The 27399-nt window shown below is 35.6% G+C and overlaps 2 long non-coding RNA genes across 3 annotated transcripts in view; both read right to left on the reverse strand.

Moving 5' to 3' along the window:
- Nucleotides 1-383: 383 nt before the first annotated feature.
- LOC143173917 (uncharacterized) lies at nucleotides 384-4501 on the reverse strand. Its single transcript, XR_012997844.1, has 2 exons — nucleotides 4083-4501; nucleotides 384-1592 (listed from the first exon to the last, which is right to left on the reverse strand). It is a non-coding gene; the product is annotated as an uncharacterized LOC143173917 (long non-coding RNA).
- A 9760-nt stretch (nucleotides 4502-14261) lies between these two features.
- Nucleotides 14262-27399, reverse strand: part of LOC143173924 (uncharacterized) — a 64655-nt gene continuing 51517 nt past the window's right edge. Inside the window, exons 3-4 of one of the 2 annotated variants that reach the window (XR_012997845.1) lie at nucleotides 21240-21332; nucleotides 14262-14432 (exon numbers count right to left, since the gene is read on the reverse strand). This is a non-coding gene — a long non-coding RNA (uncharacterized LOC143173924). Of the gene's footprint in view, nucleotides 14433-15240; nucleotides 15986-21239; nucleotides 21333-27399 lie in introns of those variants that run through there. The other variant, XR_012997846.1, reaches the window with a different exon arrangement.

Below are 27399 nucleotides of genomic sequence, written 5' to 3' on the forward strand. Positions count from 1 at the left end.
ATACTTAAGTTTTTTTGGAGTATTTTATGAGAGATTCCAAAATGTTTTACTTTTAAAACCACTTAAAAGTGTAAAAGCTGCCGACAGAAGGTTCCTTTATAGGTAATAAAGCCACATGCTTGCCCTGCAAAAACCATAGGGAAATGTGAAGCTTTGTATCCACGGCTGTCTCCTATGGCTATAAACAGCAGAAGAAAACATTATGGATGTATTATTCCCATCTCTCAACAGAAGCTAAGTAAGTCAGCCTCTAGCTGCTCAGCACTGTATACTTCAGATTGAAGATTCAAACTGGACAAATGCTGCTACAATTAATTTGTTAATTTCAGAACTTTTGAACATAGGGTTCAAATTTTACATGAAGAGACGGAAGCAATATTAGATAAATTTCATTTGATTTATTAACACAGAGCTATTATAAGTGAATCAAATTTGGAAAAGATATTGAGTTGTTGCACCTGAGAGCCATTAAATAACTTCCAACAGAAATAAACTGTTTAATTTAGAGTGAAAAGTAATACCCCGCTGGTATTAGCCCCCTCACAGGAAGACGAACAATGTCACCCCTGCCATTGCATTTTCTCCATCATTTTTTCTTATTTCTGCTTATAGTTAAACATTTTCTTCTGACACACACTTACAACTGCCACCTTAGAAAGGAGATTCACATATATCTCAGACATAAGTTTTCTTTCAAATACATTTCAAACTTTTTTTGTTTGTTTTAAATGAAGAATTGCTGCTCTGCTTCAAGTTAAACTGTGGTAAAATAGTAGCTCACCACTTTGGAGATATTTCTATCAATCATTTCTTGTGACTTCTATGACAGGAGGTGGTGATGAAGAATATAAAGGGAGTCTAAACATTTCCATTTTCAGTCATTACTGCTAGTATTGCTACCTGATTAGGAGAGACTTCCCCCAATACTTAACAAGATACCATGATTAAGGGAAAAGCTGAAACATTTTCAGATCTCTATATCTGAGTATCAAGTACAGAACCACCCTCACTCAGCAAAGTGTGCCACATGCAGTACCAAGAAAACTGCTTTTGAAATTTGAAGAACAATGGCCTGTAGAAGTCCTAAATACATCGGTGTAAGTCACTTTACATTTTTAAAGATGCATTGTTTACCACTGTAGATAAGAAATTGTTACAATTTAACTAGTTCATTCTTTCTGCGACATAGATCTTTACAGGTAAATTTATTGTAAAATATGCTGAAGTTCAAACATGAACATTACCTTTAGTGTATAAAAGACTTTGCAGAATATTGAAGGTGTAACTCATGAAACCACATTCCAAAAATGGGACAAACAAATGTTTAATAATAATAGCTATATATGCAAAATGAATCAGTGACAAGATAGGACACAAATCAGAGTATTCAGAATTTTGGAGTTCACAGGACTGGACAAATAGACCATGAATCAACAACATGGAAACTCGGTTTCTCAGCTCGAGCTGGTAACAAGGAAAGTTGATTGCAGATCTGGTCTTTAAAAGATGCACAATACTCATCTCTTCCTCTGAGATCAGAATTAAAAAGTGCTATAGAAAATTCCATGAGCCAATGCATTACTGTAGTACAGCTACAAAACAAAAGTATTTTGTTTTTTTTTTTAAACAAACAAACCAACAGCTTTTCAAATCTTAAGTGTCTATTACTCCTATTTTAAATGTGACATGGAAGTGTAGAAACTATAGTAGTATGGGAGAGTAAAGATGATATAGCCAGGCTCTTCTCAGTTGTGTCCAGTGACAGGACAGGAGGCAACAGGCACAAAATGAAATGCAGGAAATTCTATCTGAACAGAACAGGTTGAAGAGTCTCCATCCTTGAAGGTATTCGTACCTGACTGGACACAGCCCTAAAAAACCTGCTCTGCCTGACCCTGCTTGGACTAGGTGATCTCCAGAGGTCCCTTCCAACCTCAACTACTCCATTATTTTGAGATTCCTTTTCAGGACCAAAATTCATGAAGTAGCTGAGAGCACTGATAAGGTTGCCCTCTTCTGTGTGGAATATGATGAGGGGGATGAAATTGACAGTGATTTCACAGATGACAGCAAAAGCTACTACTTAACAGTCTGCATTCCCTTCTGGATCTGAAGTGCAGAGCACTCTAGTGAATGTTAGGAATGATCTGAGGTGTGCAAGCCCCTTTTCCTAAGCCTGACTCGTTCTCTTTGCCTCAGGCCAGATCCCTTCTGTCAGGCTGCAGCTTCTTTCAATTTCAAGGAACAAACGAAACCCCCAAATCTTTGCCCAACCTGTCCCAATCCTTCCAATTTTCCAGTTCATCAGATCTGTCCTTCCCCTATCAGTTCTCAGCTCCAACCTTTCAACATTAGATTTTTAGACATGCTCCTCTCAGTAGTTGTCTTCACTCCTGTACAGCTACTAGTCTCAGTTTCTTTTCAAGCAGGCCTATCTTTTCTTTCCCTTTTATATGAATGAAGCATCTTTTTCCCCATACAGTCCCTAAACCTAGCAGAAAATAAGTGCCTGAACTGAAAACAGCGAGCCCTCCTTTCTTACATCAGGCACAATCCTTAGGACCCCAGAGCTGCAATGCAGAGGGACTTCCATTCAGCCACTGGCTATGGCACCACCCATGCAGGCAAACCTCTGGAAAATACAGTTGCTAATATTATTTAAGGCAACTGTGAACCATGCGAGAAATATGACATTCTTTTCAAAGGTTTAGGAACTGAATAATTTGAGTAGACCTTCATAAGCACTTGAAGTAATTTTCTTAATCCAGACGGGAACTTTGATTCCTCAGTTGAGCTCTGGTTCTGCAAATGCTTAAAATGTATTTTCATCACGTCACTAAATTGTTATAAGCTGCTAGGGCCACCAAACAAGGCAGTCCAACCTTTCCCCTTCTGCTTCTTCCCACTCCCTGCCATCCCCTGCCTTGTGCCAGTTATAGGGGTTTGCATGGTGAACCAGAAAGAAGAAGTCTGTTTCACTATTCACACTAAGGCCTGCACTGGCACAATGAAGTAGTCAGGTTTGGCCACTGGACTTTGACAAAGCCGTGCAAATAGACTTACTTGTTGCATGCTCTCAAATCTTTCTGATCAGCTCTTTAGATTCACATCTACTCATAGAAGTCCTGGAGAAAAAGCCTAGATACATTAAAATACTGGATCTACAAGAGTAACAGGATGGATGGCCCTCTGCAAGCACCATAGTCTGTAGTGTGCTAACAAAAATCAGTGACCTTTAAAGGGAGGGGAATAGTGGAAGAATAATGTCTTTTTCTTTTATAACCCACAGAGTCTGGTATTTCCAAGCATTTCTAAGTTTTCAAATGGCTGAAATGTATGTGCAGGTCTTTAGTATTAAGCAGTTACAGATAAGCAAATATAACATAGTGCTACTTAAAGAAGCCTCAGTGAGAAAGCTATCCAACTTTGAGCCAGATAGCACATTTTTTCCGAGTAGTCAACCTCATTTTGGCCACATATCTTAAGAGACCTGTAGTAGGCAAATGTACACACAGAAGTGTTTACTTTATGAAAAGCTGTAGGCTATCTAATACTGCATAGCTTTACTATTGAGAACTGCTCAGGTCTGAACTAAATTGGAAATTTTAGCCATCAGTAATTTCACCAGTTCAAATCCATAGCAGGGGCAGGCAAGAAGAGTGTGATTTTTACCAGCATATACACCAAGCTGAAATTCTATATGGTCAAATAATGCAGATTTATGAATTGTAACAACTCGGATTCATATTCATCTACATCATGTTCATCCCTGTGCAACTGCACCAGTAGCAGCAGCAGGCTGTGAAGCCTGAAGTCAAGACAAATCCCCAGTGCAGATAAGCTTTTTTTCTCCTTTTAAAACATATATATGATGTATAAACTTGAATCTGTGAGCACTTATTTGAAGAAGGCATGTGTATTTTAATGGTAAAATATTACAGGGCTAATAAAATGAGATTAGCAAGTGATACTGAGTCATGATAGTGAAGAAAATAAAATCTTAAAAGGAAACACACTTTCAGATCTTGACTTTATCTAAAATTAGTGACATTTACATAACCATTAGTCTACATTTGACTCACCACACAGTTCTTGCATGCAGCTTTTAAAAGGAAAGGAGCCCGAGTAATTTCCATTCTCACTGCAGTGATTTCGATCATCTCAATGAAAGATTCCCCTGCAAGAGAAACATCTTAGTGGAAGATGAGAAAAAAATTTAGTAAATTCACAGCCAGATACACAGTTTAAACTTCTAACCATAAAACTGTTACCTGTCTATAAACACAGTGATTTAAGAAATGAAGTGTTTAATAAGTTTTGTTAAAAATTTCGGAAGTCACTTTTGCTTTATGTGCTCACTATGCTAAAAACATGACAAAATATTTCCCAGTTCCATTCATTAAGAAAATGCTGTAAAAATGAACACAGTTTTAAGAGTTTTAATAAAGACATACTGACATTTAAAGTAACACCATTTTAATAATTGTTTATATATATAAAAACAAACACACTTACCAAAGCATTGTTAGACAGGTGTAGCTTGAGATGGCTCCTTTAATAAATTCAGCTTCCATGTAAACCAAAGCATTCAAAGTTATATATGTCTATTCTATACTTACCATCAGATACAATGAAGTCCTAAACATTGTTTCTGAATAGATGAAAATACAAACAAAAGCCAAGAAAGTGTTCATAAACAATCAACATATAAATTATAACAACAAAAAGGCATCAGGAAATACGTGAAACATCCTTTTTTGTGATTCACACGCAGAAGTGGCTAGCCTTACTTCAGCAGCACAGTTAATACTGGAGATATTTACAGTCTTAACACCAATATTTACGTGCTGCTAAAGCATGACAGACATCAGCATCACAAGATTGACTAATTCATAAGTGATATTTCTCTTCAGGACGATGAAATCCTTGTATTTTTGAGGCAGCACAATATGGCCTGCACCTTTTCAAAACCCACAAACCATTATGTGCTGCTACGTTATGCCAAGGTGTCTACCATACTTCAAGGAAATAGAAACATACGCCGAAAGCAGAATTTTCTTATTGAACATTAGTTTTCATGTACTGACATCAGCTATATTAATAAACTACAAGTGTTTATAAAACATTTGTCCATTGCCAAGCTGACTGTTTATTTACAGTGATGCTCTAGACTTTATTGTCAACTGTGCATAATACCTTAGTGGGACATGAACCAGGAACTGGACAATTGTGTATCTGATTAGAGGAACTAAAGATCATGCAGATGTTTACTTCAAAACAAAACAAAAAAGTCTGGGTTATTTTCTAATCTAACTTTTGGTCATCTAGAAACCTCCGATGTGAAAAAACCCAACTTTCATATATAACAGAATAAAAGCTAATTTCAAAATAAGCTTCTGTCAAGTACTGTATCAGCCCTCAAGCTGTTTGTTACCTCTGCAGGTTACACTTACCACAGATTTACAAGTGCTTCTTAATCCATTTCAGGAAAAAAAAATATATTAAAAAAACCCCACAACAAATTGTTAGCAAGAACAGTAACTTATCTGTTATCAGGAGCAGGAGTTCATCTGCCCCCAGCCTAGAATGACCATGCTACTTTACTTGAAGAAGTAGGCAAGAGACTCAGAGTTCACATCCCTGCCAGGTATCCTTTTCTTATACTAAAGTATGCCAGCATTTTAAACGTGTACAGTACTTTTACTGGTTCCCTAGATAACATGAATTATACTTCCTTTAATGTTTTTATACCAAATCATTAAGACAAAAGTTACTTACATAGCACAGACCCAAGCACTCCATTCCACTGTAATGAGCCTTCTAGTCAGTTCATGATAAAACAACTTCTGTAAATTAACAGGGCTATCTGTAAGCACAAAAAAACCTGGCAGGCCACAAAGGGGGAAAGTTTGGCGAGTTTTCCTTTTCTCCCTTCCTATTTTTGCTCCTACAATAATACAGCAGGATGATCTCTGCTAGAAGGGTCTGTTGCTACAAATGTGCCAATTAAAGTGAGATTTGCCAGTGTAAGTTTACAGGTAGCTGCAGCAACACTGAGGTTTTTATATAACTATCTAGGTACAAATGCTACTGTAGGAACTATATAAAAGAGCCATTTCCGGTATATTTTATACACCTATGGCTATATTTACACTTTCCCCCACCCCCTTACTACCTATGTTTATTTGTTTTTTAAACCGGACAGCTAAAATAGGCAAGCTAGATTATATAGGCACAACTTACCCAGTACCCTGGCAAAGTAAAACCTGAATGCAAAGTCAAAATAAACCTAACTGTAAAGGTATGCTGTTACAGTTGGTCTCCCCCCCCCCCCCGAAGAAACCGTGCTAGGCATAATCCAAGAGAGGAAGAGGTAAAGAAAAATCTCCACCATATATATATCTAACATGCAAGGCAAAGATAAAGAAAGAGATAGATGCAAGCAAAAATGCTAGCCAGCAGTAAGAGATTTACTTAAACTTTTCTGGGAAAAGAATATGAAAGATGTTCTCCAGCAAGAGAAAATACTGCTTCTTACTTGTAGATTTACCTTAAAAGACAAAGGAAATTATTTAAATAAGGCAGCTGCAACATTTAATACCTTTGGAAGTACATTTCTCATTTGTATGTTCAGGCCAAATTCTTCATTTGTAAACTATATATGTTAAACTAGATAGTGTTGTTTCAATTGCCTAGTTGTTTTTAGCTTCTAGCTTAAGCATGGAGTTTTTTTCTGTTGCGTAAGTAAATCCCTCTAAAATTAAACTACACACACCATGAAACAAAGACGTGGCAGAATTATTATGCTATTTTCTACAATAAGTACACTAGTAAGAGAACTTGCAGGTAATTCCACCCACCCAAAACATGAACATAAAACCTTACATGCATTACAGGATTGGAGGGGGAATGTTTTGTTTTTTTAAACTTTACTATCAAAAATCCCCCAAAACAAACAAACAAAAAAATCAAACACAACATGACTGTATATTTTCTACATTGCTATTAGAAATATATTTTCTCTGTAAGGAGAATAAGCAAGTTTTCACATAAAATTGAAGATACTCTATGTGAGAGAAGGGGTTGAAGAACAGGAGAAGGATGAAAGGAGGAAGACTAAGATAAAACATGTACTGATAGCTAGGCCAGAAATCTACTGAAATCCAGGAGTGTCTGCACAAAGCTTTGTACCTCTGTGTTTTGGTCATAAAGCTAATATAGTCATGCTATCAAGAGTGCTTCTCCTACCTCTATCCTTGTGTCTTAAGATGGGGATCTGCGGGTGAGAGAGAGAGACAGACAGGGGAGACCTCAATAAAAGCTAGGAATCATGTATGCAGACAGCTCCATTAGATCCCCCCAAGCCCCTGAAAGAAAGAGCTCTGCTGAGAAAGATGGAAGAAGGAAGGGTTCTGAAGACACAGAACTGAAATACCATAGAAGCAGGCTCTGTACACATACACAGAAGTCAGGAATGCTGTTAGAAAAAGCAATTAAACTGTTTTGTTTTTTTTGTTTGTTTGGGGTTGGTTTTTTTTGGTTTTTTTGGTTTTTTTTTAAAGAAAGGGGGGTGGGGAGGAGGAAAAAAAAGAAAGGAAAGGAGAAAAAAAAAAAGAAAGAGGTGTTTGTATGACTGGGGTGTTCCCAATCAAGGAAGGAGCCTTCCCTTGATTTCAGTATTCCTTAGTTGGTTTATCAAAGACCTAGTCTAACATAAAATATCATGTTCAGTTTTTAGTGGTTTATGGTTAAGAGTTTATGACAACACCAAGCCCAATTCAATCTCTTTCCGACCCCATGAAAACCAGCTACAAGTGAATTTCTGGCTACTATAACTACTAAGCTCCTTAAACGCTACTATAACTACTAGTAAGGTCTTTAATTTCTATGTAACATATTGTATCCAAAAAGGTACCACTAGCCAGCAATCTGACAGTTCAGTGATTTGGAGTAAAACGTATCAAAGCCTTTCTATTAAATACTGTATTATTGTCTCAGATGCCTAAGAACATGACTTAAGAGTAAACATTCACCTTGTGCCTTTTGCTCATACACAAAAGCACTCGCTTGGTATTTCTTGGCCAAAACACCTTCCCCATTGATAGTGTTATACACCATTTGCACACAACCATATTCCATTGCTTGTGTTACTTACTCATTAATGCAAAGCAACACAGATCCACTATGAAAGCAAGGCTATTGCTTCACTGTTCATTGTGACTCTTTCCCAACCTTATTTCAGTTTAAAATTAGAAATCTGAAGGCGAAAGACACTGAAAGGCTCTTAGTGTCCCACAGTTTAAAGCATTACATTATTTGTCCACCAGTGCTAATCTCCCCCATAGCAGAGACATCTCCGTATCTCAGTTTTCCCAGTTTAGCTTCTTCGTTTAAACTGGAAGTGAGACAGGGTTTGCACTCAGATGGCACAGTATGAAGTGGGGTAGTTTTGACAAGCGTGTCCTGTTCTGTGCATTCCATGAAGAGAGTAACTTACTCATATGGTAGATGGGACATTTTGCAGTGACAGCTTTTTTGACAACTGCTGGTGAATTTGCAAAGCTCTCCTCTCAGAGCTCCCAGTTCAGTGCCACTAATACACCATGCAATATGAATACACACACTGACAGTTCAACTCTTGCTGCAAATACGTAATTTTTTTTTTTTTTTTTTTTTTTTTACTAAATTCATCTGGGCAAAAGACAGAATTAAAGACATAATCTCACTTCACTATTAAGAAATCTAAAGACTTCTATTCTGTAAGATCTAAACTGTAAGATCTAAAAGCGTATGTAGCCATGTCTTGATAATACACTGTTTACATCCCCCCCACCCCTGCCAGTTTAAACAATAGTAGTTTCACTTTATTTTTGTCATATGCTTACTCAACACTGTAATATTTATACTGCAAACACACTGGAATTTATAACTCTTGCTCATTCTTAAAACTTACACTCAGAAGTAAATGCAAGTTTAATATTCTTTTGCTCCTGCCTTCTGGTTGCTTTTGTTAAGGAACGCTCTTTCCCTCTAATTCTTAATGTCAGCAGCCTTTAAAGTGATACACATATTTAAAAAAAAAGGAGAAAAGATTCAACTGAAATATTTCAAAGTATTACTTTAAAGGTATCAGTGTACTTTTGGCTACTATTGCATTATTATTTTGTTCAGGTATAACCTACGATATTCAGTTAATTCACTCAACTTAATTGAGGCTACTTCGTGGTCATAGAGGAAGAAGAATTAAAAGAATAAGCTATGCACCTTAATTGCTGTTCTCCTGAAATAACAGTAAGATTTCGAACTCATGTTTAAGACTGCAGTTCTAAAAAACAATCTGTCTCTAACCTAGCAATTCTGTGCTAGGGTTGTGGGTTGTTGGTTTTTTTTTTTTTAATTAAATGACTCTAATCCAGCAATAAATTAACCCCACTTCACCTCAAAAAGGAGCAGTCATTCAGGACCAAGCTTATACACACTCTCCATGTATCCCATACCTTCTACCAAGCAGCTGAATATTTCTAAGACTGTTATAAATTTGTGTTAAAAAGTCACAATTAATGCTTTGGATAATTTTCTGAACGCAAACAAAGATGAATATTTGAACAGAGATAACTAGCACTGATCTGGAGTTTTGGTTGTAAATTATGGGTAAGGTCGAGCATACAAACTCTGACAAAAAAGGGATTGTCTGTTAACTATTTCCTGATCATGTCAACAATTTTCCACAATATAGCCATGGCAAAAGACTGGGGGGAAACTACAGAAGTTGTGTAAAATATTAATAATGAAAGTTAAGCAGATAACTGCTGATTACTGAAATCTACTGTTACTAAATTTGGAGAATCTATATCATGTGTCCAGCCATCTCTCCAAGGATCATGAACAAACATATTTAGACTAGCTGGAGAACTACTGCATAAGATAAACATAAAATAACAAAGCCAGCTAAACATAAAAACCAGGAAGTAAAACCATTAAGACATTCAGAAGTATAAAACTACCTGGAAATTTGGAAGTGCAGTTACGGCCTATCAGCACCAAATTCAGTTTTGCATCTTTTTTACTTCATCTCAGCACTCCAACTACTGCTTATACTAGCCCGACTCATATATTCGTTTTTATGAGATGCACTTCCCCCCTGCCCCATTGCAGTCATGAAAACAAACCAAAGTGAAGACAGTTATTTGGTACTACAATATTGATGCTGCTGTTGGAGCGAGGAATAGCAACCAAAATGCAGTGGATTCATGTGGAAGGCAAGAAACTAAAGGTAGTCAGTTCTGACTTGAACAAGTACAGGATGTCAAACAGTTTTTACAGCTTGCTAGCTAAAAAAAGCAGAACTAAGGGAAGCTAATAAAGCACACAAATATTATCAATGTATATTTTAGCATATTATCAGTATATTTTAGTATCAACTCTAGCTTAAAAATAAAATTGAATAAGACTAACTCCTCCCACCTCTTTTCCCAGCTTCTAAAGAGTGTTTTGTCAGATGTTGATGCATTAACTAGACTGCTATATGAAATACTTTACAGGGAACTTGTAAAGTGTAACAAGCTCTGGGTTCTAACAGAGTTTGTAAAAGTTGTATTTCAGAAAAGCTTTCCAGATCCCTCTTGATTGCACTGGTATAGCTTGCACACAACTTTTAAAAATCTCTCTTCCCTGCACCTTTGGCATGCACACAGGAAGAAAACTGTGTGAACACTTTCAATCTGTACCAGCATTCTTTCTGCTTGAAAGGACACATACAAAATTTAGAAAAACGAAGAAGCTATTTTCTAAGTTCTATGAAGTAAGTTTTATATTTCATTATGGTGGTCATTAAAATGTTCCTTCCCCCCCGATTTTATCACAAAAAAATATTAATACTCAGTCTAGTGGATCTACCAAAAAGAAAGCCAAGTCTGTCTTAAAATACAACTTCAGTTTCTATATTAGTATTTTAAAAAAATTTCACAACACCTTTTCAGATGAAAAAAACCCCAAAACAGAGACTTTTTTTCCAAGTTCGCCAATAAACATATCCTTAGATTATTACACTATTACCTTCAGAAAAGATTATCCTATGATTATAGTTCAAGTTTACAAAACCTGAAGTATATAGAATCATTGCTGGTAAAAGAGAAAATGGAACAATCCTTCTCCAAATAACAATACCCATACAATACAAAGCAGCTGTATAATGGAAAGTTATTAAGATAGGGAAACAGGTTCCTCTTAAATATATTAGATTCATAGAAAAAAAAAAAATCAAAACGTATCAGCTAACTACTAGTTTTCTGTCCTTTTCATTCATTTCTAGCTTTCTTAAAGATTAAAAAAAAAAAAAAAAAGTTAGTTTTATTAAATTCTCAGAAGACTTGCTCATTTAGCGCAGGAAGCAGTCACAGGCCTAGTGTAAAATTCTGTGCTCTCCTAAGCTGACACCCAGTCTTTTATGAAAGCAAGCCATACAGGTATTGCTGTTTACATCTTCTAACTCTATAATGTACAGCAAAGCATTTCTTGTCCTCAACAGAATACTTAATACTCAAGCAGCATTTTGCAGGAACCCTGGTGGTCTGTGCACAGGATCAGTTTCCAAAGTACTGCTGGGAAAGTGGAAAATGCATTAGTCAGTGTTAACCAGACTGCCTTCCTAGTTGCTATCTTATCTGAAATTGGTAAATAGTAATAAATCATAGGACAGCAATATATAAAAAAAAATTTGGCCTGATACGTAAACAATACTACTTGCACTACACAAAACCACAAATCTTAAATTTTGATTTTCTTACATCTCAGCACTGTATGGAACTATAATGCCTAAAGACAAAAACCAGGCCCATAGCTCAGAATACAACCCCATTTGTAAAGGGCTAAATTTGCTGCATGTCTGCTTCCAAAGATTTAGGGTCAGAGCGACAATGCTATAAAATAAGGGTCAAAGCACAAAAAGACCAAGGCCACAGAACAAAGAGCTTTTCGTGTCCTGAAAGAAGTTGCTTTTTGTAAGCCTGCCTTCTGGCTCAGACAGTAAATTTGTCTCTTTCTTGACATCATCCCTACATGACTTCTATAAAATGCCAGACAACTGTATGACTTACGAAAGGTGAGACTGAACTGTTGGAAGAAATCAACTGTTAAGGGAATCCACTAGTTAACAGTGGAGGAACACCTCCTAGTAATTGCTATAACTTTTCCAATCCTCAGCTATATTTCTACTACTTCATTATTTAATTAGTCACTTCAGCAGAAGTTTCAAGTGTCCTTAACACCTTTGGGGTGCAGATTCCTAGTCATATTATCTACTTAGATTATTGTTTATTCAATGGTAGCTGAGGAAATATGCAGGAACAGCAAGTCAGAAGGCTGTTTTCATCTTCCCCCCACACCCCTCTGTGAAATATTCATAGAAGAGATACCATCTAACACACAGAGGCATAGACTCCCTTTCAAAAACGTTTATGGGTTGGTTCCCCACTTCCCCATCAGTGAGACCCGCTACTCAGAACTGAGCTAATGCAAAATGAAATGGTGCTTTCTAAGGCTGACACAGATTGCTAAGCAGTGAAGTTCATTTTTCCAGCTAGAAAATGAACTTCACTTAGGATATGCTTTTTCAGAACGACAACAATAGTTTTGCCAAATGAAAGGAACTTTATCCACTGGGGGGGGAGGGGGGGGGGGGAGAAAAAAGATAAGGATGCTGGGTGCCTCTTATGGCTTTATATTAAGCTAGATTTTCAATATTTCACTAACAAGCTTAAAGTAAAACCATGCTGAATTAACTAGAGGTTAATATATTAAGAAAAAGATTTATAATCCAATACCTAAAGCACACTAGTAGTGAAAAAAAAAAAAGATATCAAAATTGTACTCTCAGCCCTATCAAACTGTCTAGTAAATATCCACAAACCAAAAAGACATTAATCTCTGAACAATTAGAACTTGACTTTTTTTTTGTAAATAAAAGGCTAGTTGACAGTACGTTCTTTGAGCAAATATCAGTAGTTCAAGAAGTCTCTCTTCATCATAACCCAAACCTGTATGAAAGAATCGGAATTATCACTAAGTTGTGCATTATCTTTTTTAGCAGGTCTAAAGCACGACATTTTGAAAATCAGATCTTCCTTACTTCAAGTAATTATTTTCCCCTTCAAAACAGATGGCTTCTGCCCTCAAAGTTACTATATTTAATTTTTTTTCAGTCCTACTAACTTAAAAGCTGGAACTGGAGATTAGGATATGTGGAATTAGGTTAAAAAAAAAAAATAGAAAACTTACCTTTCAACTGTGGAGATCTACAATGGTTTTTGACTTTCAGTGCCAGCAAAACAGAAGTTTCATGTTTTCAAAAGGAAGCAGATTCCTTTGCTTTTACTCTGCATTAAGCTATAATATGTCTGATTCCTATTTTAAACATTAAATGTAGCATTTAAGAACATTTTTTTTTAATGCCTAAAAATTTAATACAATCAAAAAATCTTATTATAGGAAAAGCCTAGTGTAACATACGAAGGGCCTACTCCAATCATCCTACACTTTCTGAAGCAAATGATTACTCCTCATCTCTCAAGAAGCACTGGTGCGAGTATACTAATTTTCCTTGTGGTGAATAGCAGCCCACAAGTTAAGGAACTGATGCAAACTGGCAGATTTCCCCTTCTAATTCTGAGTCATATGCGTCATCTTTTTGTCAAAAGCTGGGAAGAAAAAGAGTCTCTTTTCCAGCCTGCCACATGAAACCACCTGCTTAAAGATAGAACAGACCAATATTGCAATATTGGTCTGCACATTGCTGGTACTTACACATTTGTTCTTGCTTTGTTCAAATAAACAAAGCTTTGAAGACAGCCTTAATGTTAACTTAACAACAGAACTTCTCTCTTTGATTTAGGGCCAAAAATCAAGCTGGAAAAAGGGAAAAAAAAAAAAAAAAGGAGACGAGTCACATTGGCATGAAAATGCTTATTCTTAAATTAGTAGTGTCTTACCTGCAAAAGACTAAGGATTCAGTTCCTTAAAAGCTTACATGTATGCTTGGTTTAAGCACTTGAGTATTCAGCTAGATTTGGTATAAATATTCACATTCTCAAAATCAAGAGTTCGTGTGTGTGATTAAGACCTTTTTATCACTGTACATGATTATCAACTAATTCCTCAACACACACACACCCCCCCAAAACCAAAAACCTCCTCTAAACTCCAGAGAATCTACCACCTTCAGTGGGTTAAATTCCACGTTCTGTTTTTTTTTTTCTTTTGTGCATTTTGCAAATTATTTTCTTCTTTCACAGATTCATCAAGGTCAGTCATTGTTGGACCATATACTGTGTGATGACACAGTCTCTCTTCCAAAGGCTTTAGCACTGATTAAGGTTGGGCACATCACTGCCAGCAGATTACATATTTTCAAATTGCACTGGAGTTGCTGATCGGACCTGCAGAAAACAGGTGTAAATGTTTACTGTGACAATGCACTGTAGTATTTCTATTGATTTGTGGCACTGCCAGAATGATTGTAAGTAAGTATTCTTTATAGAAAAAAACCTTGAGAGCAGTTAAAGCAAGAATAAGTTTTAGTTGTGCGAAAGAAGGCAAAGATAATACTACAGTGTGTTGGAACAATCATGACATTTTAATCTTAGATTAGCTTTTTTATATATAAGTACACATCTATATATCATATATTATTATATATTTTATATGTATATAAAATTAGATAGAGAGATAGGTATAAACACACACAAACTCATAAAATGCCCTTGTGTTGAAATTTGTACTGTGGCACAAGCATTTACATGGCTGGGTGCATACATTTCAATATAATGAGAGAATTTGCATCGCTAAAATAAGAATCCTTGAGTACTTTTCAAGAACCATGACATCACCATTTGCATTACAGGTTATTATTTACAAGCATTCAGGATGTTCTGTAAATCTATAATGAACATTGCAACTGTGAAAACTGTAATTTATTATGTAATGCAGTGTTATATAAATTGTTTAAATTGTGCACAATATACAGAGATGATCTCTCCTCCTCAGTTAAATATTAAATACAGCACCTGATTGCTCATCTTACTTCAACTAAATTTTTTTTTTTTTTTTTTTTTTTTTTTTATTACATTCAATATATTATATTTTCCTTGATAAAATTATGGACACAAAGTACCTATCTGATGTCTTATCCTGTTTGTGGTGAGTTTTGGTTTGGTGGTTTTTTTTGTTTTTTTTTTTTTTTTTAATTAAATGAATTACCTATACTGTCTTATTAATTTGCATAACTTTGCAGTATTTTGTAAGAAATTCGTAAGAATATATTTTACTCACCATATATTCCATCCTCCTTGATACTTAACAAAAGGCATTTAAGTTTCAGTGCAATGTTACCTTACCTCCCAAACCCCAGAATCTTTCAGACAAAGGGTTCAATGTAGCACATGAGAGCAAATTAAAACCAACCAAACAAAAACCACCACTGAATAAGTTATGCCTTTTTGACAGTGGCAAGAGTAAGTGAGGTAAGACACTGTAGAAGATGTTTCTTAACTTCTAATTCAGCAAAGCATAAGAACTGGCTTAACTTCTTCCTCATTCAGTGGAGCACTCAAGGATATGGAAAGTGAGTTAAATAAATGATTTAGGAGGGTAATCGAAGACCAGCTTTTGCCTGGAGGAGACCCTGGGAAAGCCTCCATAGGCTCCCTCTTTTTCAACACAGGGCCACAGGCACCCGTAACTGTTCTGGGGTAAGCTGCTGCTTTGAATTGCCCTCTAGTGTTAGCCTTCATGAATTCCTACCTCAATGACAAATTCTGTTCAGGTTTTTACATAATGGAAAGTGGGTCAGCAACATAAGTTATATTAATCTAAAAATAGAACAAACAACAAAATTTGAACAGCATTTCAAATGATCATTTTCAGGTCAGAAGACTGTGAGGGTGACAAATGAAGTATTACACACCAAAAATGCAAGAAGAAATCTGTATATCTAAATAGCAAAAAAAAAAAAAAAAGTGTCAAGGACAATAAATTTAAGAGATAACTTACAAACATTCTTGTATTTTACATTTCCATTAGTTTCTTATGCAGTTTCACAAAAATATCAATTTCTGAAACAAACACTCAGTGTTCACAGCCAAATTCACTGTAATTACAGTGACATAGCTGGGATCAAAACCTTAATGAAAATTGTAGAGTTGCTGGTGTAAAAACAGAACACAGTCTAGCAGTACTAATACCCTGGAAGGAATTATTCCCTCACTGCTAATTCAAAAGTCTCCTAGTTACATTCTAAACCTGGATGCAAAACAGGCACCATGCAAATGAAGATCCAGATTTTAAACCTGGTAATTTCAGAAAGAAAAGTGTAAGCATTTTCCTGTGAGTTTATTTCAAACCGTATTTTATCTACTCTTGAACTGAGTAGAGAGGCCATGTATTTAGGACTTGAAGAAGTATGGAGAACATATTAGTAACACTTGCATATCACACAGGCTATGGATTTCCACATATATAGTATTAAACATGAGCATATGACCCTTTATTTAAAAAAATCCTCTGGTCATACAGAACTACAATCCCTAACTAATACTCACTCTGCCTGAGAACTGAAACATATTGTTAGAGTTAGGTGATAAAACAGAAGAAAAAAAAATACACATTTGACTGCTGCTTGTATAACTCCTGTTCTTGGCATTAAAAGCATCATTCTCCCTTCTCCTGAGAACCTGGAAAAAATCTTCTGGTTTTGGGGAGCATGGGGACAGGGTAACCAGTACATAACCATTCTTTTTGATAAGGAGTTTTTTTTGCCTGTGCAAAATACTGACTTAAGTGTGACAGCAGCAACAGAGAACTCTGTTCGGCAATAGACTTTTGAATATATATTTTGATTTAGAGATAAACTTTCTCATAAGATCCATTACAACGTCTCACAACAGATGGAGCATCCTCCTTTTCTAATTCTTGATCTTGACTAAAATATGGACTAGCTTGTAACAGGAGGAAGCAAAGTGTTTTCAGAATTACTAAAGTGGTAACACACTTAAGACCACAGTATCTACCCATTCTACCAAGAGAAAATTTTGCTCCAAAAGAATACAGAAATTCTAAAGCAAATGTTTTGATTTATCAGATCCACTGGATCCACTGGAAGTCCTGTCTAAATCTAAAAGTGACATATTATGCCATATCTATTTTGAAGTAGGAAATTATCAGTTAAAGTTGGGAAGATCATAATAATGTTCATAATTACAATACTTTCAAAATGTTTATGTTAACTTTCATATTAATACTTAAATCCATTTCCTTCTGTGAGGAGAGGGGGAATTTAAAAAAAAAAAAATTAAAAAAAAACACTCTTCATATCAACTAAGTAGTGGATGGATAAAATCATGAAAATCTTTGGCCTGAAGGCTTAAAAAAACCCAACAAAACCTACAAAACAAAAAAACCCATAGGACACTCACAGGAAGAAAAAGCAAACTCTTAAAATTTAGTGGGTTAATGGAAAGGTGTAAATATTTTAGAGACATTTGCACATTACTAAGATTTTTAAGTACTGCACAAATTAAAAAAATAGATACTGCTGATTTCTTGCTTTGAATAGATTATCTTAGTAGTATGTTTTGCTAAAAAGCACTAATTTTCTCAAAATATTGCTGTAAAAAATTAGAATAATGTAACAGAAAAAAATTGTTCACTGAAAAAAAAAAATCCTGCTCCCAACAAACTTAGAAAAAAATTTACTGTGAATATCCATGTATTTAAAATAAATTCAAAGTTAACAAAGCTAGAAACAGTGGTTTATTCAAACACACTACTCGGTTAGCAATTGCATCTTCATACATGCCCTCTTCCATGTTAGTGTGTGAACAGCAGTCTAAAACAAGGTGGGTTAATGAGCCATCAATACAGTAGTTGAACATTTAAGAACTCTGATTACATTTCTCATTCCCCCACCCACAGCTTAAATGTATGGCTTTACATAAATTTCTACTTAGGTTTTTGTGGAAATAAATAAATAAATATATAAAATTAAAAATAATAAAAAGGTGCAATACCTTACTTTCATATATTTGCATTTGAGTGAGAAGAATAAGCACTTAAATATCCCAATTAGCATGTTTCAACTATTTTTCCTAAAGAATCTGTATGTCATTTGTTTTTCTTTTCCTATTGCCTTGCAAGACCATTTTATCAACAGACAAGGAAAAGTGAGGTGTAAGTGTACCAGTCTTAAATCCCTCCTATATACATGTTTCATTAAATGCCTAATCTATTAATAAAAGTTAATGTCTATTTAAATCTAATAGTATATGAAACTCCATTTTAAAATAATGTTAGGGCTGGATCTAGTTTAAACTAACAAAATCCAGAAAATTCAGTTGTTTCAGATTTCAAAACTTAAAACAGCCATGCCTAAGATAGCACAGGGTTTCAAACAACGGTTGATTTTACATGTGCTGTAATAACCAGGCATGGGTTGCATTTATAGCTACATCTCTCTTTCAGGAAAATTATTTAAGTTGCCTTTGAAAAGCAAGAGAAGTCCTTAAAGAAAGCATAGATAAGTTGACAAAGTCATCTGCAACAGTTCTTTTAGATGAGCAATAAGCATGCATTGTCAGCTTTCAAATTATGATTCAGTCAACAAGGTCTGTAGAGCCTCAAGTGTATACCTGTAGTACGAATAGTAAAAGTGGCCATGAAAAGTTACACATGAAAAGCACTTCAGCAAAGAAGTCTGTACATTTTTATCTTTTCAGCCTCATTACAATTAGGTATTGCAAAACAGTTTACGAAGTCAAGCATACAATTTACAATAGCCACACCAACAATTTTTAAGGGGCCAGCACTGCAGCCCTCATTTCAGGCTCAACTTCCAACAAAATAAGTGGTAGTTTTGCTAAATAAAAACTGCAATAGCAGAGGCTAAGAGTAAGAAAATAAAACAAACACACCCCACATGTCTCTTGAAAGTTTCACCTACTCTTCGGGTCATGAAACAGCCATGCTGACTACCAAATACAAAACAGTTCTAGAAAAAAAAAATTAATATGGGCCAAATTTCAGCATAAAAATGTTCTAGAGCCAAACAACACTTAGAAAGTGGATTCTAATGATAACTGACAACTGCTGCACTCTTGAAAGATACCGGAGCTTGTAAATGAGTAAGACTCAATTACTGCATTACTGTAAAACTCTTCTCTTTTGACTTTATAAAAATTATTTAGACTTGTCTCAAAGTTCAAAATACTTTAATATCTTCTATTCATTAAAGGAAATAAAGTTCGCATCTAATGAGAACATGATTCTGCAAATCCTTATTCATGGTAGTGAGTCATTAGGACTACTTGTGTATTTAAAAATTTGCAGGATTAGGCCCTAAATTTAAAATCCCTTTGATTTACAGTTGTGAACCAGAAACCATATTTTTTTTGCTGAATAAGAGTCTATGAGAAATACGCTGAACTTGTGTCAGACCAAGGAACACTCCATCAAACTTTCACCTTTTAAAAATGTCACAAGGGAGTCTTAGATACCTTTGCCTTGCAATATAATCCTGATTTTCATTAACAAGAATGTAATTGCTTTTGTACAGGAAAAAAAAAGAAAAAGAATGAACAAATTCAGAGAAGTGTTCTGTGAAATCCTTATATTCCTCAGAGAACTAGGAGAAAAAAGGGGGGGGGAACCACAAACCAGAAATGCAGTACATTCAGAGCAGAGTTTCTGGACAGACTGTGAAATATTTATTTATTTGGGAGCATATTAGTCATGTTACCCAAACACTGTTACAGCATTAATAAAAATACTTTCACTGTGATTTTTAATCACAGAAAGAAAGAAAAGATTAAAAATTAAAGAATTACCTACTCACTAATCACAAACTGCAAAGCTTATATAAAAGTTATGTTTCACTTCCTATACTTTCTGTATTCAAAGTTTTGTTTCTCAACTGATAATTTTTTGTAGGAGGTCTTAACTACCCTAAAATCATAGTATTATATGAAAAATATATTCAGAACATGTCTGTCTCAAATACTTCTATAAAAGGAGGTGTATTACTGGTAAAAGCCAGCAATTCTTCAGTTACACTAGCCATTAGTTACAACAATGAGGAAATATGAAATTTACACCTCACTGGATTTGCTTGGTATAAATTAGCAGTTACTGGGATAATCTAAAATTTTGTTTTTTATAATTTCTCTTATTTTATGGTACAATTAATTCCTACAAAAAAAATGTGCTCTTGAAGACAGACAGATTTGATTAAGGATAAAAACTGGATTCCAGCTTTCAGCTGGAATTGCTAAAGTCACGACATGTTCATAAAATTTGTTGTACTGTAATATATTTTGCTGAAGATAAAGTCTTACAGTTTTTACTACACCATTCAGTATTTAAACAAATTTACTCAATCCAAGAGCAGTTACTATTTTAATTTCAATTGTTTATGTAAATGGTTAGTTAAGATTATTCATATACAAGTAGATAGGTTATGATTACTCTGAATGGATTTCTCAGTTTCAGCCAAATTAGTACTTCTAGTGCAAGGCAGGACTTGCAATATGAGTGTAGCATAGTCCATACTAATTATTCTTAAATGTTCACTGTTTTACTATATAATATCTATTTACTGACGAATAGATAAAATAATAAAATTTCTGACTATTCTGGTACAGGTGGAGGGCTCTGAAGACTATTTTTTCTTGTTTTCTGCTTCTTTGCTTGTCAGGTAGCTAGATTATTAATGTCTTTAAAAACAAATTTTACACAGTACATTGAAATGCACTCAGCTAGCTCTCTAATCTGTTCTTTAACACACCCTTCCAACAAAAAATAAAGTTATTTAAAAATAAACACTATATCATCCATACTTTGTTTTTTGATTAGCAACATTTCAGTTGGAGTAATTCCCAAGACAAGAATATGAGAACAATACTATATGGAGAATTTATATAACTCCAATCATCAAGGCTGTTGCAAACTCAGCTTTTTATACATATTTTTGGCCACTTCATTTCCTTCTGAGTACAGCTTGTGCAAATACTTTTACTTAGTCTTTTATAATTTTACAGAAGGAGTGTAAAGAAGAATTATTTTAACAAATAAAAAAATCTTGAACAAACCCAGCAGAACTGGCCTATTTTGAATAATCTGAGTAAGTTATACTACTGTATACATTTTTTTAAAATAAAGAACATATGTAATAAGAGAAATGTTAATATAATATATACCATGCTCATGCTCCATCAACTTTCCAGAGAGAGTTTTTCAGTCACAGGAGCTAGCCGTTCTCCAAAATCAGCTCTCTATTGAAAGGTCGAAACCTGCAATAAAAACGTCATGTATTATAACATATTTCCAACACCCACAGTTTCATGGTTGATCCCCAAACATAGATGTAGGTCATCGGCTTGACCCTTGCATTGTCTATGTTACAGGAAATCCTAATTTTAAAAATACTTATTTTTTTTAACCAAACTGACTTGATTAGGAACACCTGTGATATGCCTCTTTATTATCAGAAGCCTCCTGAAACAAATCAGATTAGCATGTTTCTGCTTTCATTCTTCCCACAGCATTTTAAGATGAAAGTAAGAGGAAGAAAAAAAAAAAGGGGGTGGGGGGTGGGGGGGTGTTCTCCCTCCCCCCCTTCCCTCAATCTCTCCTTCCACCCTCAAACAAGCAAACAGGTAAGTATAAACTACTTAATGGATGCGTGATTACTACTGTCATATTTCCTAAAATATGCTACTGACTGTTAAGTATTTAACTTCTAGTGTTTTTCTTTAAGGAGCTTTAATTTTTTTTTGCACTTCAAGGCAGTACCATTATTGCCTTTATTAAAAAGTAGCTTACAAATATTAGCTACTTTAAAACATAAAATGAAATATTACAGTCATATAATACACTCAGAGATGAAATAAAATTTTAAAACTTAAAAAAAAAAAAAGCCATAAGTAATTAGCCATGATCAGGTAAGAACAAAGTATAACTTGATAGAGGTAGTAACTATAGTCAAATATCTACTGGAGGAAACAATACATTCACACAGCCAAATTTTTAAATTTATTTTGACTTTTGCACTGTAGATACCATGACAAGACACATCCTATGCCTAATAAATGAGTAGCAGATGCCTAGATCAGGTCACCTGTTTACAAATATTTCAGTAAATTTGTTCTTTATTCTTTAAGTGTATTCCAGAAAATACTAAAAACCCCCTCACAGCTATGGAACTATAAGCAGCACCCTGCTTTAACAAGAAAAAGAAGTTTGTCTTTATTTTCATGTATTCCACACATCTTCTATCTCACCTTTTTAAAAAAAAAGTTTCTGTTCTTAAACCAGAAACACAAAAGTTCTTCTGAAAATTCCCCCCCATGCTTATATTGAGATTTAATATACTTAGAGATAATATTGAAACTGAACTTACATAAAACCATTTAAAAATGAAAATACAAGCTTAAGCCCTGTTTGATGTGTAATTATCTTTTTCTCAGACCAAATCTTCAAGTGAATTTTAGTTCATGCTAAATAAAATAATTAATTGCAACTAGATTCAATGTTGAAAAGTTTATTAATAATCTATTTACTGTAGATACACTCATTGCAGCGTCTGAAAACAAACTAAATAGTCACGGGGTGGGGGGGTCCTATTTCTAACAGTGGTTTCCTTTAGACATTAATAACGATCACTGAAAGTCACTGCTATTTTTCAGTTTTGAGCAATATAACAATATCGTCTTCAGTTTTAGAAGACACCTCGGGAAACTTTTAACAAAATAAAAGCTAAATGTACATAACTTACATTTTCTACTGTTGTGTGAATGTGGTAATAAATACATGTGTGTGTGTGTGTGAGGTCATCCTTACACACTAGCAACTGTGCATTACCGAGATATGGAAAAGTGTTTAGAATTATATAAAGTTATAAAACTTACTATTCTCTGTAAAAAGAATTTATTTTTTTAATAATACACTAAAATATTATTAGATGCAAATATTAAAGTAAAAAATTGCCAAACTTTAAGTGTTAGCTGCACTAGAGCTCAAGTTCTGCTACCCTCTAATATTCATGCAAGCCTGCTGGAGTTCTCACACAACAACATACGAAGCTAAGATCAAAACTGTTCCTCAGTTGTGGTACTATCAACTGTCTAGTGACTAGATATAGCCCAAAGTTTTTTTATCAGAATTGGAGTGTTTTAAAAATTTACAATAAAGGGTTAAAAAAAAAAAATCAGTACAGACATTGCCTGACACCCTATTAAACATGGGCAGAAATTTTTATACCTAGCTCATTTCTGAAATTGTCCAGTATCCAAAATCAAGATATTTTTCAATAAAGAGATTCTTTTTGAAACCTAACTTATCTAGCTTATGTCTTAACATATCAGTTACCTAAAAATTCTACGTAACCCCTGCCAATAATGCACAAAACAAAAATAAAATTGCAAAGCAACATTTTCACTGAGTAAAAAAAACTTGCCAGAAATCTGTAGCTACAGATCTTCACTCTGTCTGATGTCCCCTTCGTACTTGTGGGGCATATAATTTTTTTTTCTACCTTTAAAATACATTACTAGTTCTATTAAAAAAAATAGATGGCTGTGAGAAGAGTCACAGAGGACTATGTACAAGAGTAATTTGGGCAGCCTGTTCAAAGAAAATTTTCCAAGTATTACTTATAATAGAAAAGGTCATAATTTTTGAGATCGGGTTCCAGTGTTAGATGTTAAGTGTTTAGAACTTGTAATAATATACATATGTAAAAAAAAAAATAAAAAAATAAAAAAATCTGTGGAGAACACTTACTGGTGTACATAAAGTTATTTTTAGTTTTAAAAACTTTATCATAAAAATAATTTTCTGTTTGTACACCAAAGCCTGCAATTTCATTCCCTATTTCTTTCACAGACAGTCAAAACTAGTCCAAGATGCGCTCTACCTTTGACAGTTTGTAATGAATGTAAATTACTGGAATGACTTGTAATGGGCCTTTGGGTGTGGGTGGATGACTTTATCTACAAAACAGAATACCTGCAGCATATTCGTAGAATATAGTGATAAGCTTCTCAGTTCTCCCTTACATATTCAGTAGTTAATTGCTTCCTAATGCAAACAACAAAAAACAGTAAGGTCCTATAAAAGAAATGGTAACTGTTATGTAGCTACTTTTTATATAAAGAAAGGTCGTGTGCTTGTAGATATGTAAAAGTGTTACAGAAAAGTGTTGATACACCTGTTAGGATGGCTTTTGACATTCAAGATGGATGAGATGTGCACCTTCTCTACAGTGTTCACAGGCAGGGTGTACATAGACAGGTAGTGTGTATGCAGTTCCAGTTGCACTTCACTACAGAATCTGACTTATTAGTCATAAGGATAATTAAGGAAATGAAGACTACAATTTAGCAGCAAAATTCCTTCCATGACATTACATTTTGGATGGAACAGTAAGAAGTTCAGAATCCCAGAAGCTAAGCAAAAAACCAACCAACCAAACAGAAAAAGAACCCCATGACACCTTGTTATCGTATATATAGTCTGCCTTTAAAATGTTACTACAATAAGCTTCCTATGTAATACTACCCTAACACATGAAAAAGTCACATAGATATATAGTCACACTGTCAAATTACTGCTATTTCTGAAAATTAAAAATCTTAGAGTTACTCCAAGCTTCAGTAGATTTATATCTATAAAATGAAAGGGTACCTTTTGGAAACTTTCAGTGCAACTTAGTGGGCTTAAAAAAAACAACCAACCAAACAAAAAAAAGACAATTGAAGCTTATCTGGATGTTCTTCCTAAGAATCAAGATAAAGGATTAGACTGAAAAGAAACAAATTAAAAAAAAAAAAATACACACACTATGCTACATGGTATACCTAAGCAATATTCTATTAAGCATAGAACTTTAACTTCCACTTATTGATATAATATAAATATATATGTTTAGATCTTTAAGTTCATTTGATATTTCCTCCAAATGTAACTTTTCCAGGGCCAAGTAATCCCAGTTAATGTTTGACATTTTAACTAAGGTGAAAAATGCAAGCAGTTCTACAAGGGTCTATTTAAGCTACATGATTTTTTTCCCCCAAATATCTCAAAAATAAGGAGTACATCAAATATAAGAAAGGAAAACCTACTTAACATACACTATATATTGGTATTAGATTGCTTACTGCTTTCATTTTAGCCACACCCACCTTTATGTAATTGTAAAATATGGGAATGGTGCAGCTGAGAAATAAAAAAGCTGAAAAGAACAGTTGTTTTATGTAGTCAAATATGTGCTAAGCAGAGATTTTAATTAGAATGAAAAATAGGTATAAATTGCATGCTGTTGAACATGACTGTCAAATACTAGGATAAAAATGCATACGCACCTGTACAATACTGAATTATAGATTTTATTTTTCCTAAATTAGCTATGAGTCAGGACAGTTATTTCCTTGAAAGTGAAAGTCAGTGTCTGTGAGTGCATTTCCACTGTTGAATAGTGTAAATCTCTTCAAATCCTGATATTTCGAAGTATACACAGCTACAATGAAACAGCTTTGTGCACATTCCCATACTAACTGTTAAAAACATTTCTGAAAACACTCTGAAAGTAATGATGCAAATCTAAAGAAATAAGTGCTAAATTTCAATAGGATCTTCCTAGTCTTGCAATTTCAGAGATTAAACTGAATTTTCTAGCTATCAGGGCATAAAGGTATAAATTCCGGAGACAAACGAAGCAGCTATTCCCAGGAAAAAAGGACTGAAAAAGTGTAATTTGTGTACTGGATTAAAAGAATCCAGGGAAACTAAGGATTCGAGGCAGAAAAACCTCCTTGAACTATTGTATTTCTGCGTTACACAGAAAATACCTTGAATCACAATCCAGTTGCCATGCTGGAAACACTAAGTTTTGCATTTCACTTTAAGACTACACGCTCTCAGCCATGTACACAGAAATCTTTTGTACAGCACTTCTGCACCCCAACTCTTCTCTACGTCCCTCCTACGTTCTTCGGTTAACTCGTTATTTTCGGTGGCGAGGGTGCTAAAGCGCAAGGCGGCCGGTTCTGGCTTTGAACGCCACGGAGGGATGTGCGGGGGGGCGGGGTGGGGGGGGGGGTGGGGGGGGGTGGGAGAGGAGCGGGGAAAGGCTGTGACCCGGTCCAACCTCCCATTCCCAGCACCGCGTCCCCGCAGCCAACCAGGGGGGGCAGCAGCCGGTCCAGTCTCTGCCGAACGGGCGCCTTAACGGGGGCCCGATGCTGCCTTCGCTGCGCATCCTGCGCGCCCGCCGGCTCGACGGCAGCCCCGAGCGCCCGCCGATCACACGGTATCGGGGAAAATATCCATACGCCTTCCTGCCTCCGGAAAAAAATAATAATAATAAAAAAAAACCAACCAAAAAAAAAAAGGAAAGGTCGGGCGGCCGAAAGCGAAGAGGGAAGTAGGAAGAGGAATAAAAAGTAACGCTAGAAATTGTAGCTGGGAAGGAGCCCGCTGGCCTGCCAGCGCCTGAGCTTACCGCGCTGCTGCGGAGCTCCCTGCCCCGCTGCACGGTGTTATCCCTGCCTGCGCTCCCACCGAGGAACGGCCGCGACAAAAAGATGTCTTGCGTGTGTGTGTGCGCAACTCCGAAACGCAAGCGCCCACGCCAAACCCAGCCCCGAGGGGGTTAAACGGCGTCGTGGAGGAAAAGGCACCGTGTCACATATTTATGCGTGTGCGACGGGGGAATCGCGCAGCAGATAGACTGCGAGAGCGATTTCGGCGCCTATCACAATAAGCACGATCGCGCTTATACAGCTACGAGAGACCGAGAGCTGCTGGCCAGCGAGAAATGACATAGAAACAGCCACCAAAAAATAGCTAAGCCAATGACAAATAGCGACCCGGGTGACAGAGACAGAGAATTTTGTAGGCGGAGAAGAGGAGGTGAATGGCCAGCTCTGATCACAGTATTAGGCTAGGCTATCTATGGGGAGGGTATTTACCCGGTTTTGGGGTGTGTGGGAGGAGAGGAAAAACACCTACAAATAGCTGGCACGATTCAAATGGCCTCGGATTATGTTTCCCCCCCTCTAGTTCAGGAAGGAAACTCGCGTTTTAACGCTAAGAGGGGGGGGAAAAATAGCCCTGTGCAATACGCGATGAACAGCACTTCGGTCCTTCGTTAATACCCAAAGGGGCAGAGATGATAAATGTGATAGCATGTGGCAGCATAACCGTCACCCCGGTTTCTGCTAAAGGCGGCTCCGATATCGTGACACGGGAAATTAAGCGCTTAAGTGGGAGGTGGAGAAAGCGCTTAAACAGAGAAGTTAATCTGCTAACATGGAAAGGAAACAAGCGGAGGAAAAAAGCCAAGGTTGTCCTCTTTTT

The sequence above is a fragment of the Aptenodytes patagonicus genome, chromosome 1, assembly GCF_965638725.1.
Source record: "Aptenodytes patagonicus chromosome 1, bAptPat1.pri.cur, whole genome shotgun sequence".
In the NCBI taxonomy this organism is placed as follows: domain Eukaryota; kingdom Metazoa; phylum Chordata; class Aves; order Sphenisciformes; family Spheniscidae; genus Aptenodytes; species Aptenodytes patagonicus.